This window comes from Glycine soja, chromosome 6, assembly GCF_004193775.1.
Source record: "Glycine soja cultivar W05 chromosome 6, ASM419377v2, whole genome shotgun sequence".
In the NCBI taxonomy this organism is placed as follows: domain Eukaryota; kingdom Viridiplantae; phylum Streptophyta; class Magnoliopsida; order Fabales; family Fabaceae; genus Glycine; species Glycine soja.
In genome coordinates this window covers 29397641-29410792 of record NC_041007.1, presented here as the reverse complement: position 1 = coordinate 29410792, position 13152 = coordinate 29397641, and positions in this window count along the sequence as shown.

Here is a 13152-nt window from a genome sequence, read left to right as displayed (position 1 = left end):
AAAATACTTTTGAAAGACAAAGAATCTAAAGAGACCATTAATCTTGAAGTTGTTAAACTTTATACAAGAAACCTGCTCTGATACCACTTGTTGGATCGAGTGGCCTCAGAATAATTAAGAAGGGGGGTTGAATTAATTATTCTTAAACCTTTACTAATTAAAAAATTGCTCTTCTAAGGTTTTTACTAAATAGTTAAGAGAATGAGGAGTAGAAGAGAAACTTAACAGAAATTAAAAGCAAAAATTGAATGCACAGCCGAAAGTAAAAGAGTAAGGAAGAAGAAAACAAACACACAAGAGTTTTTATACTGGTTCGGCAACAACCCGTGCCTACATCCAGTCCCCAAGCGACCTGCGGTCCTTGAGATTTCTTTCAACCTTGTAAAAATCCATTTACAAGCAAAGATCCACAAGGGATGTACCCTCCCTTGTTCTCTTTGAACCTAGTGGATGTACCCTCCACTAGAACTGATCCACAAGAGATGTACTCTCTCTTGTTCTCAGTCAACAACCCAAGTAGATGTACCCTCTACTTGTACCACAAAGGATGTACCCTCCAATGTGTTAAGACAAAGATCTCAGACAAATCCAACACCTTATGTTTACACACAACCAAAAAAAAATTAACAATTAATAATAAAATAAAAATATTATAACCTGTAAAATAGAAAACCCAACATTTAAAATAATAATATTTTTATTTTATTATCAGTTGAATTTTTTATTTGTTGTGTAGTATTAGGTGTTGGATTTGTTCTCATAATAATTTCTCCTAATTCAATTATGTAACCTTCATTTTAGCAATTAAGAGTTGTCAGCTCAAAACTATAATAACACAGTAGTCATTGATATTATTGAATGTGATATAACATTTATGAAATATTATTAACTTTAAAAAAATTATTTACTATTTTTAGAATTATTATCTTTTACATTTTACTTAATAGAAATACAGAAAACTAATAAAATAAGAGATATCGTAATATAAATTTAAAATTTTATTTTAAAAAATATTTAGTTTAAATTTTTAATTTAATAATTATTTAATATTATTATATAGAACTTATGAAAATATACTGCTTATTTTAGAAAATGCATAATTTAAAAGATTTTTATTTTTATTTTATCAAATATTTTTAAATACATAAATAGGTGTATTGAAAAATAAAATTTGAAAAATTATAAGTTAATAGAAATTATATATATTTTCGAGTATTTTACTATTTTACACACACATAAGTCTATTTTTTTAGTTGATTAAGAAAAATATTTTATTATCGATGAAAAATATAATAGGATATATACATATAAGTAATTTTATAAAAATGTAATTAAATTTAAAATAATTTAAATTTAAAACTACATATTTTAAAGTAATTAATATTTTTTTAAACAATTCATAAATAATCTTTTAAATCATGAGACGAAAACATTATTGTATCACGTACTTAACCAACAGTAATGTACATTTAATGAATTGAATTATATTAAAATTATTATTTAATGGTATTAAAACAAATAATAAACCTATTTTAAAAATTAATACTATTCATAGCTATTAATTTATATTAATCTATATTGTCGTTTTCAAATTGGCCATTAAGTTAATGGGTTGTATCCGATTTCTCTATATAAACTTGAGTTAAATTTTATGAGACAAAGTATTTTATTTACTTTGATTTTAGTATTTTCTTTTATTATAATGCTGGTAGAGATCTATGCTATATTAAGCAAAATTATTTTTTTGGAAGTATCTCTTTATCATAATTAGTTCTTCAAACTATCATTTTAAAATGACTTTTTAAATTTGATTCTAGACTTACATATCAAACTTTTAATGGGGTAGTATGTATCACCAACATGGCATGAACACACTTCATAAAGCGCAATGTAGAGAAAGAGTATCATAAAAATGCTAGATTTATTTATATTATATAACTTTTATATTTAATTAATTATTTTAATCTTTTTTGGTAGTTTCTGATTTATCATTTCATTTCAGTGTTTTATTGTTATCATTATGTTATTGTTATTTGTTTCTATTTATCTTTCACTTTGGGTTAAAAAAATATTTTTTATTAGTTTACTTAATATTAAAGTAAATAAAATAGCTATGTTGGAGACGAAACCCAGTGTTTGGTAGATGAGGAAAGTCTAAAGTTCTCACTTTTGTCCTAGGTGATCCATGTTAGGCTACAAGGAACATAACAATCTCAATCATTGCAAGCAAGTAGCCTTTCATGCTAGGAAACACTAGGAAAAATACCTATCCTTAAAAAGTTTTCAAGATTTAGAGTTATCTAGTTTGGTAGATGAAGGAAGCCCAAAGTTCCCACTTTAGTCGCAGATGATCCATGTTGGTCTACAATGAAAGAAACAATCTCAATTATTGCAAGCAAGTAGCCTTTCACGCTTGGAAACACTAGGAGAATACCCATCCTTAAAAAGTTTTCGAGATTTAGGGTTATCTATTTTGGTAGATGAAGGAAGCCTAGAGTTCTCACTTTAGTCGTAAGTGATTCATGTTGGGCTACAATGAATGCAACAATCTCAATGACTGCCAGAAAGTAGTCCTTTTTGCGACGGAACACTAGGAGAAAACCTATCTTTGAAAAATTGTCGAGATTTGAAGTTATCCAGTTTGGTAGATGAGGGAAGCCCAAAGCTCTCACTTTCATCGCAGTTGATCCGTGTTAGGCTACAATATTGAACAAAATAATCTCAATTATTGCAAACAAGTAGCCTCCATGCTAGGAAACACTAGGAGAATACCTACACTTAAAAAGCTTTCGAGATTTGAAGTTATCTAGTTGGGTAGATGACAGATGCCGAGAGTTCCCACTTTTGTCACAAGTGATCCATGTTGGACTATAATGAACTTATATCTAAATGATTGCAAGCAAGTAGCCTTCCATGCTAGGAAATACAAGAAGAATAACTATCCTTAAAAAGTATTCAAGATTTGGAGTTATCTAATTTGGTAGAAGAGGGAAGCCCATAGTTCCCCACTTTTGTCATTGATGATCCATGTTGTGCTCCAATGAACATAACAATCTCAATGATTGCAAGCAAGTAGATTTACATGCTACAAAACACTAGGAGAATACTTACCCTCAAAATGTTTTCATGCTTGGAAGTTATCTAGTTTGGTAGATGAATGAAACAATCTCTATTATTTCAAGCAAGTTGCCTTCCATGCTTGGAAACACTAGGAGAATACCTATCCTTAAAAGGTTTTCATGATTCAGAGTTGTCTAGTTTGGTAGATGAGGGAAGCCCAAAGTTCCCACTTTTCTCATAGGTGGTCCATGTTGGGTTACAATGAACATAACAATGTCATTTGTTGCAATCAAGTAGTCTTCCATGTTAAGAAACACCAAGAGAAAACCTATCCTTGAAATATTGTCGATATTTGGAATTATCTTTGTATATATTAGATTAAGGTTTCATTATTTTTGGGCCTTGTACTTAGGGCTCCATAATATAGGTAAGGTACCCTAGAAATGTAGGATTTTTCAGCCCTTGGGCACCTAGACTAGTTTTTGTATTAGGGGTAGTGAATATTTGATATGTGTGGTTGGAAATAAATTTAATTGAATTGGGATGATGTATCTCCATTGGAGCTTGTAGGCCTTGGATCTTCTTCATCAATGGAGTCCTTTTCTTCATGAACTTTAATGGCAGCGGAATAGAGAAGAAGAAGAGTTGAGAGGAGATGCCACTTCAAGGAGAAGATGAGTCAACAAGAAGCTCACCACCATAGGAAGCCATAGATAAGAGCTTAGAGGTAGGAGAAGAAGACTGAAGGGAGAAGGAGAGAGGGAGCACAAAACTTGTGCCTCAAAAAAGGTCTGAACTTTGAAGTGTAATTCTTAAATGAGCAAAGTTGAAAAAATGCACACACATGGCCTCTATTTATAGCCTAAGTGTCACACAAAATTAGAGGGAAATTTGAATTTCTATTCAAATTTCACTTGAATTTGTGGAGCCAAAATTTTACTAATTATGATTAGTGAATTTCAGCTATGTTTCAGCCCACTAATCCAAGATCAAGTCCAAGATTCTACACTAATTATACTTAGGTGTCATGAGGCATGTAAAGCATGAAAGACATGCACAAAGTGTGACTATATGATGTGGCAATGGGGTGTAGCAAGCAAATGCTCATGTCCCCCTCTAAAATTTAATTGGATTGGGCTTCTCTCAATTCAATTAAATTTATTTCCAACCACACACATCAAATATTCACTTAATGCATGTGAAATTACAAAACTACCCCTAATACAAAAACTAGTCTAGGTGCCCTAAAATACAAGGGCTGAAAAATCCTACATTTCTAGGATACCTTACCTATATTATGGAGCCCTAAATACAAGGCCCAAAAATAATGAAACCTTAATATGATATGTACAAAGATAAGCGGGCTCATACTTAGCCCATGGGCCTGAAATCTACCCTAAAGCTTATGAGAACCCTAAGACCTTCTCTTGCATCTCTAGCCCAATTTTCTTAGAATCTTCTATCCAATGCCCTTGCGGGGTAGGATTGCATCATTCCCTTCCCCTTGAAAAGGATTTGACCTCAAATCCCGAGGTTCTTGAAACTCTGGGCTTTTTTCCTCAACACCTGTAAAAAGAACAAAAACATATGTATTAGTGGTGTTTGGTATGTTGAAGCAAGGTAAGGTCTGAAAACCCATTTCCTGGGCATCTTCCCATGAAGGAACATGGTTCCTCACCAACTCAATGAGTGGTGCTACAAGTATAGAAAAATTTGGGACAAGGCTTTTGTAAAAGTTTTTTAAGTCATAGAAGCCCCAAATTTTTCTTATACTTGATGGAGTGGGTCACTCAATAATGACCTTTATTCTCTTAGGGTTCATGGGAACCCCTTGATCACTATTTAAAAAATTAAGAAAAGTAATGCAATAAAACATACCTTTTTCTGTATTTTCATGTTGATTATTCCTACCAAAAAGTATGACAAACCTAAGGTGTCCCATATGAGTACCTAAGTTTGTATTGAAACAAAAAATAAGAAAAAACCTACCTAATGAGTTCCTATGTACACAAATCATGAAAATGTTGGGTGCATGAGTGATTTTACAAATGAGGGTTGCACCACTCAAAACATTCATCATACCACCTATTTTAGGGATTTGGTGCCTAATAATACCTATTTTGGGCACCAATGAAGCACAAGGATTTAAGCTCTTTCAAACCAAACCCTCATCCAACAACTCCTTTACTTGAGGAATAAACTCAAGCCTAAGAGGTGTGACAATGCTAACAAGTGTCTTTTTACAAAGGAGAAAATGTGGAGGTTGTCTAAGAGGGGAAATATCTTTAATATTTGTCTTTATTTCAAAATGTCTTTCCTTCTTAGCTAACCTCTTGGGGGAGACACTTACCTCCTTACACTCCTTCTTAACTATTAAAGGTTGTCCTTCTTCTTGGGAGTATATCTCTTCACTAGATTCTTCCCCTTTTGCATCTTCACTTTCACTAGAGGAAGGTGAAGTAGTAGCCTCATCTTGGCTATTATAAATGTCTTGGCCCCTCATAATCATGTTTTCTTGGTGGGGCATTGAGAAGTAATGTGTCATCTTCCAAGACATTTAAAGCACTTCCTGGAGCTAGTCTTCTCTTGCATACTAGCCTTAAGGGGTTGCTTTTCTATTGCCTTCCCCTTATCATCTTTGTGCTTAGAAGGTGTTAACCCTAAGATGCCTTGACCTTGGTCTTTCTTTGGATAAGAGTGAAAGCCATAAGATTTTGAAGTAGACTTTCTTTTAAGTTGTTGCTCTACCCTTATTTCCCAATCTAAATTAGCCTCTACATTGTCCTTCCCATGGAAGTATAGGAGGTTAATGTTAGCCTCTTGAGGCTTTCTTTCCTTTTCTCTCCTATGGGAGTGAGGTCTAAGATGTGACCTATGCCTTCCTTCATTATGGTCACGAAGTTCTTCACTTAGGCTCTTGCAAGAGTTATGACTACTATAGGAGGCATGTTTTTCTTTTCTTAACTCTTTTAGTATTTTCCTTCTTTCTTCTTCCCTTATTTGTTCCCTCTCATCTTGATTTACTTTTACCCTCTCTTTTCCTTTTTCTTTTCTTTCTAGTTTTTCTTTCCATAACTTGAAGGAACTCAACTCATCTAAGATTCTAGATAGAGGGTCCTTATGACTAGTACCCTCCCCATTAACACTAGATGAATGATGACTAATGTTGGTTCCTAAGTTGTGGTTCTTTCTTGTTGGGGGTTTGTAAAAAAGGTTAAAGCTAAGGTTCCAAAAGAACTCAAGATAAGCATGATAAGAAAGAATAAAGTACTATGCAATAACAAGATAAACTAGGTGTGGCTAGTAAAGAAAATAAACTATGAAAGTAAGCAAGAAATTAATGTGAAAGAAATGCAAACTAGGCGGATCCTAAGAGTGTTTGGATGACCTCATTTAAGGATCCCAAAAAAACACTCACTATCCTAAGGAAAAATTGCCTAAAATTATTACACACAAATGGAAGTAGGGTGACCTATTGGAGGCTCCCAATTTACTTCCAATGAAAGGCCTTTCTGTTACAAAATTTGAAAGCAATGAAGGTAAGTAAATTCTCAATTAAAAAATTACAGAAAGGTCCTCGATTTTGGTGTTTGTTCTCTCTTTGGTGATTCACTCAATTTGGAGTGCTTCTTGGTCCAATAGCTCTTGAGGTGGTTGGCCCCTTGCTTCCTGACTCAAGTTCTTCAAGGGATGGAACCAATCCTCCTTTCCAATTCCCTATATGGCAACTCACAAACAAGGAAACAAAGAGACAAGCAATAACCAAAGACCAAAAAAATGAAATGAAAGCTAAACCAATAGAGTTTTAACAAGACAAATTTTCAAGAATTATTCAACAATTTTAAGCAATGAAAAGAACACAAAAGCAAGCTAGGACTCAAAGAGAAACCTAGAATGGCTCTAGAGTAGAGTAGAAAAACTAAAAAAAAAAAAGAACTCAAGAAACCTCTAGTTTTGGCACTTGTTTTCATAATAATTTTTAATTGAAATTTCAGAACTAAGATTGGTATAAAATAGGCATCAATTATAGAACAAATTTCGAGCCAAAACAACAAGCACACTTCCCTTTCACTCTTTTATTTTCCTAGACACTGATTTTTCTGCCAACTTGTGTGATTTTTATTATTTTTTAATTTTATCCAAATTAATTGGTTCTTTTTTTATAATTTTGGTGCAGATGTCCATAAAATTCAGTAAAAAATTTAGCTCAAAATTAGTAGTGACCAATTCCCAGTAATTTATACAAGTTTGTATGTTCAGGCTCCCAGCACTAGCAATTTCAACCTAGAAATCAAGAGTAGTGTTTATGTTGCTTAAGGCTTGGATAGTTACAATTTGTGTTTGCTTATGCTCAATTATATTGAATAACACAATTCAAGAGAGCTTAAGACTTATTTTGATTCACAAATCCAGCCACAACTTAGCACCACAACTCAACTTCATCACAGGCATCATGTAGGAAAGTTAGAAAACAAAAAAAAGTTCAACAACAAGACTACTTCTATGAATTGTTTTAGAACATGTTATGAAATAAATAACATGCATGAATTAGACTCAAAATTCTAAAGATAGGCTAAGAATTACAAGAATACATGAACAAATGTATCTATAATTCAAGCAACAAAATAAAAATTCAACACAAACTTAGAACATAATGTGACAATTATTATGACTAAACATGACTTTAAGACAACATGAATTAAGTGATTTACACTTAGATTTTTGTGTTTTTTTTTCTAATCAATATTTTGGAAGAAAATTTAGATCTAAAGGTTCAACACAAGAAGATTATGACTGAAAAATAATAGAACCTAAAATGAACATAAAAACATGATTCAAGAGTAGATCTATAAAATTTGAACCATAGAAATGCAAGAACAAGTGTAGATCTAAGATTTAATCGATTTATTTTTTTGAATCTACTCTAAACAACATCAAACCACAAGACAATACCAAACAAAAAGATAGAGGAAGCAAAAGAACATCACCTAGATGAAGATGCTCTTGATGCCACATGATGTAGCTCCATTAGAACTTGTAGGCCTTGGATCTTCTTCAACAATGGAGTCCTTTGCTTCATAAATTTTAGTGGAAGTGGAATGGAGAAGAAGAAGAGTTGAGAGGAGATGTCACTTCAAGGAGAAGATGAGTCAAGAAGAAGCTCACCACCATAGGAAGCCATGGATAAGAGCTTGGAGGTAGGAGAAGAAGAATGGAGGGAGAAGGAGAGAGGGAGCATGAAACTTGTGCCTCAAAAGAGGTCTGAACTTTGAAGTGTAATTCTCAAATGATCAAAGTTGAAAAAATGCACACACACGGCCTCTATTTATAGCCTAAGTGTCACACAAAATTGGAGGGAAATTTGAATTTCTATTCAAATTTCACTTGAATTTGAAATTGAATTTGTGGAGCCAAATTTTGGAGCCAAAATTTCACTAATTATGATTAGTAAATTTTAGCCATGTTTCATCCCACTAATCCAAGATCAAGTCCAAGATTCTCCACTAAGTGTGCTTAGGTGTCATGAGGCATGTAAAGCATGAAGGACATGCACAAAGTATGACTATATGATGTGGCAATGGGATGTAGCAAGCAAATGCTCACCTCCTCCTCTAAAATTTAATTGGATTGGGATTCTCCCAATTCAATTAAAATTTTTCCCCAACACATACATCAAATATTCACTTAATGCATGTGAAATTACAAAACTACCCCTAAGACAAAAACTTGTCTAAGTGCCCTAAAATACAAGGGCTGAAAAATCCTACATTTCTAGGGTACCCTACCTTTATTATGGAGCCCTAAATACAAGGCCCAAAAATAATGAGACCTTAATCTAATATGTATAAAGATAAGTGGGCTCATACTTAGCCCATGGGCTCGAAATCTACCCTAAAGCTCATGAGAACCCTAGGGCCTTCTCTTGCATCTCTGGCCCAATCTTCTTGGAGTCTTCTATCCATTTTCCTTGCATGGTAGGATTGCATCAGAAGACCTGGGGAGTGTGAATCTCAAGCATAAAATTTATATGTATATATACGTGGAATGTGATTACTAATGACGTTGATAACATACAGATGAGATGATGTTGATGTTTATGATAATGATGATATGAGATGATGTTGATGTATATGATAATGTTGATGTTGAGAATATCATTGAGATGAGATGGTGTTCATGTTAATGATGATATTCAGATGAGATGATGTTGATTTTGTCATTGTGATGATGTATGTTGTGTATGTACATTGGGGGTGCAGTGACCAAGTTGGATGTCCCTGGTGGGGGAAATAGAGTGGTTAAAAGAGTTTTAAGCATTTCTGGTGGAAGGTGGCTTAAAATCTTTAATTATCCATGGTCAGTGCATTGATGGTGTCTATGTTTCATACTTCATACTGCATAGAAATAGTATAAACTTTGTCAGTAAGTACTTGTAGATTTTCATGAGGGAAAATACTTGTACTTGGGGTTATGTCACTCAGTTTGGAACTCCCTTGTGACTTAGGTTGATCACCATGGGGGGAGTTTCTTGTGCACAATAGGGTGACCTCGACACTTGCTGCCTAGATTTCCTAAGTGTAAGTGTCACGTGGACATACTTAGGTTATTTCCTCACGAATGGTACCACATTGCATTTGAGAGTTGAGGTCAGGTGTATGCATCATACTGAGCATGATTGATTGGAATTGTGGACAAGTTGATGAATAGTTTTTAAGTGTATGTTGAATTGATGGATAATTGTGTATGATCATGGTACTCGTTATTGTTTCTCTTGCTAATTATGGTCATTTGATAATTGTTGGTTGCTTTTATAATAAATTCATCCTTACAGTTTTGTATTGTGTGGTTGGGATGTAAATCACAGATTTAAATATATGTATGAACTAATTTATTTTTCATCATGTAAATGATGTATACTAGGTTGATACACACACACTTATTCAATTAAGTATTTGTGTGTTGTTTGACGAAAGTGTATCGCGAAAAATTTGCTCTCGTTTTTCATAAACAAATTAATAGAGTTTTCATTTAAAATTGAAATTTACGCGTTTTAGAGTAGTGATATCGTAGCGATGAGGTGAGTCGTTACAAAAAACACTTGGTTTATACTGCTTCAGTCAACCTGAACTACGCCCAGGTCTCCTTCACTCACTAGTAAAGGGTTCTACTAATCAAAACTTGATTACAAAACATGTATTCTAACCTATCACTCGTGTCTTTACAAGTATTCTTAACATCACTTCTGGTACCTTCTTAGACTCCTCCTGAATCTAAGAATCCAAGTATTGTTTAACATTAAGCCACTCTTGGTTTTCACAAACAAATGTTTGAATGAATACAAGTATTCTTAACACTTGATGAGTGAATAAACAGTTAAGGACAAACACAAAATAACTTAGCTTTGCAAAGAATAAGCTAATGAAAATTGTGTATTAGTCGTCTAGTGATTTTAGCAAAGTTTTGCTTCACGTATTTTCTTGCGCTCTTGCTCTTTTTTTTGTCAGTTGCTTCCTCGATGGAGACGACCTTTTATAGACATCAGTGAATGATCCGTTAAGAGATCAACATCGATTCCTTGCAAGGACCAATATCTCACACTAAAAGATAAGGCGACATGTCGTGCTCTGAATGGAGAGGAATGATCCATAGTACAGACGGTGCCATGTGTTTTTTGTCCGTAGCAAAAGTTACCTTTAGGAAAATATTCTATGTAAACCTTCTATATTGTCATCTTCTTAAATTCAAACGTTAGCAATTCAAAAATAAAAGAGTAAAATAGAATTTGAATGAAACTGAACACGTACACTTCCCTTTTTCATCATACTCAATCTTTGAGACTGAACACATGAGTTCCTCTTAAGACTGTGTTATACTCATTTATACAAGGGTGCTCACTGAATATAGCATGCTGGATGCTAACTAAAAGAAAAGAGCATTCTTTCTACAATGTGGACAATACTGAATGTTGTAAATTCTTTTAACATAATGAGCATCTTGTCCACTTGTCAAAACTCATTAGAAAATCAATAACATATTATTATACATCAAAATTCAATATGGATGAGACGAGGGGTTGTCTAGACCTAAAATTTAATTGTTATTAAACAATTTGTAATAGTACTAAAAATTCTTTATTTTAGAATACTCTATCAATTCCCTTTAATTATATCGGTAAACGTTAATTTAAAGAATTTTCTTCTATTCATTTAGGCTTTTAGGCAAAAACTTACAAATTCAAGCTTTTTAAGAAACAAAATAAGTTCATGAAAATTGTTGCCTTTCAGATTCAAGGGCAAGGAACAAGGTTAATTAAAAATATTAATTGATCTTTAAAACTCAAAATTCCCATATGGATTTAAATAATCTTAAGTCTATATTCTGGAATGGTAACCCATATGTTCTTAGCAAATATCTACAAAAATTATTAAAAATCCTACAAGGACGGAAAGTAAATATGCTTCCAGAATAGTACTGTTTTAAAGATCTCTTTATTTTCGAGTCTAACTAAATTTTAAAAAATCCAATTTTTTAAAAGTTGGTAGTTAACAAAAAGAACTTTCCAGAAAGGTTTATAAAATCTCTTAACTCTTTGTAAAAATTTCTGGAATTTTTTCTTACAAGGCTGTTTCCGGTGCTTAACAAAACAGTTTAGACAGTACACTATATTTGCCTTAAAATTTTATTTTAATATAGTAGCTGAAAAAAAAAATTAACTTTCAATTTTGAAGATGAAAAAAACGTACACTGCTAGGCCAAAATCGGGGAACAGAAAGGGTCAGATTGAACTTCTCTTAACTCACTCATTTTATATTATTTTCCAGTAATTGTAAAAGCAAAGTTATAGGCTTTTAAGTCTAGTTTTGTTTAAGACTGGTTTCACACGATGCCATTGAGTAAAATGCGAGAAATTCACAAAATCGTGACTACTGTTCAGATCCAAAATGAAGGGACAACCACTGACTCATGGTTTCTTAGCCTAGAAATGGAAATGAATCGAGTTAAGCCAAACTCGGTCTAGTTTCACTCGGCTCAAAAAAAATCACTCGACTCGTAGTCCGACTTGAGATTGATATGGACCTTTATCTTTGACTCCAAATCGACTTGATTCAAACTCACAAGCAACTTAGTTTACCTTGTTAGCTCAACTCGATTTAAAATTATAATTATTTTACATATTTTTATTTATTTATGAAATTAATTCAAAATTCATTTATATATATATATATATATATATATATATATATAAAGTTGGTTCATGAACCAAACGAATCAAGTTTTACATATCTCAAGTTCAACTTGTTTATTTAAGGAGTTCAACTTTTAACTCAAGTTTAGCTCATTTGATTCATGAACCAAGTGCAACAAGTTAATCGAATAAGGTCTTAGATTATGTTTGAGTTGGTTCAATTTATTGCCATCCATATTTCTTGCCATTTTTTCAAAGAGAAAAACTTGTTTAAAATTTTTGAGAAATGATGGACAAGGTCCCCTTCAGAATATAAGTAACCTCAGAATCAAAGGGAATCAAAACTACATTACAAAGGTTAATCACAGCCAGCCAGGCAGTCAGAAAAAAAAATAGAAAATGCAGATTTTGTTAGTAGAGGTTAACATAATCCATCAACATATACAAGAGATAAAGGAAATCAGTTCCCCACTCCCCCCTATACCTTGAGGCCACAATTTTTTTTTAAAGAGAATGCGGAGATTTGAGGCTGGTTCCAAGGTTTCCTTGATGTTGCAGCTGAGGTAACTTAGATATGGAGGTTATTGGTGGTAGTGGATGGTGGTGGAAGGTGTTTTGATGATACTTTTATGGTGTTTTGGGCAAAACTGAGATGGGAGCCATAGAAGCAAGTTCGATTTCGTCCAAAATTGGAGTTAAAGGTGGTTGTTATCTTATGGAGTTGGCTTGGTGGTTGATAGAGTCATGCATGATGTCAAAAAATGAGGAAAAAAAAAAGAGTATGATTTTCTATAAGTTTTAATGTTAAACTTATACTATTGACCTCTCAATAGACAGACTAGGACACTTAAATTTTCTCAAAAATCTCTAAAAATTCGAAGAAAATTATCATAAACATTTAATTA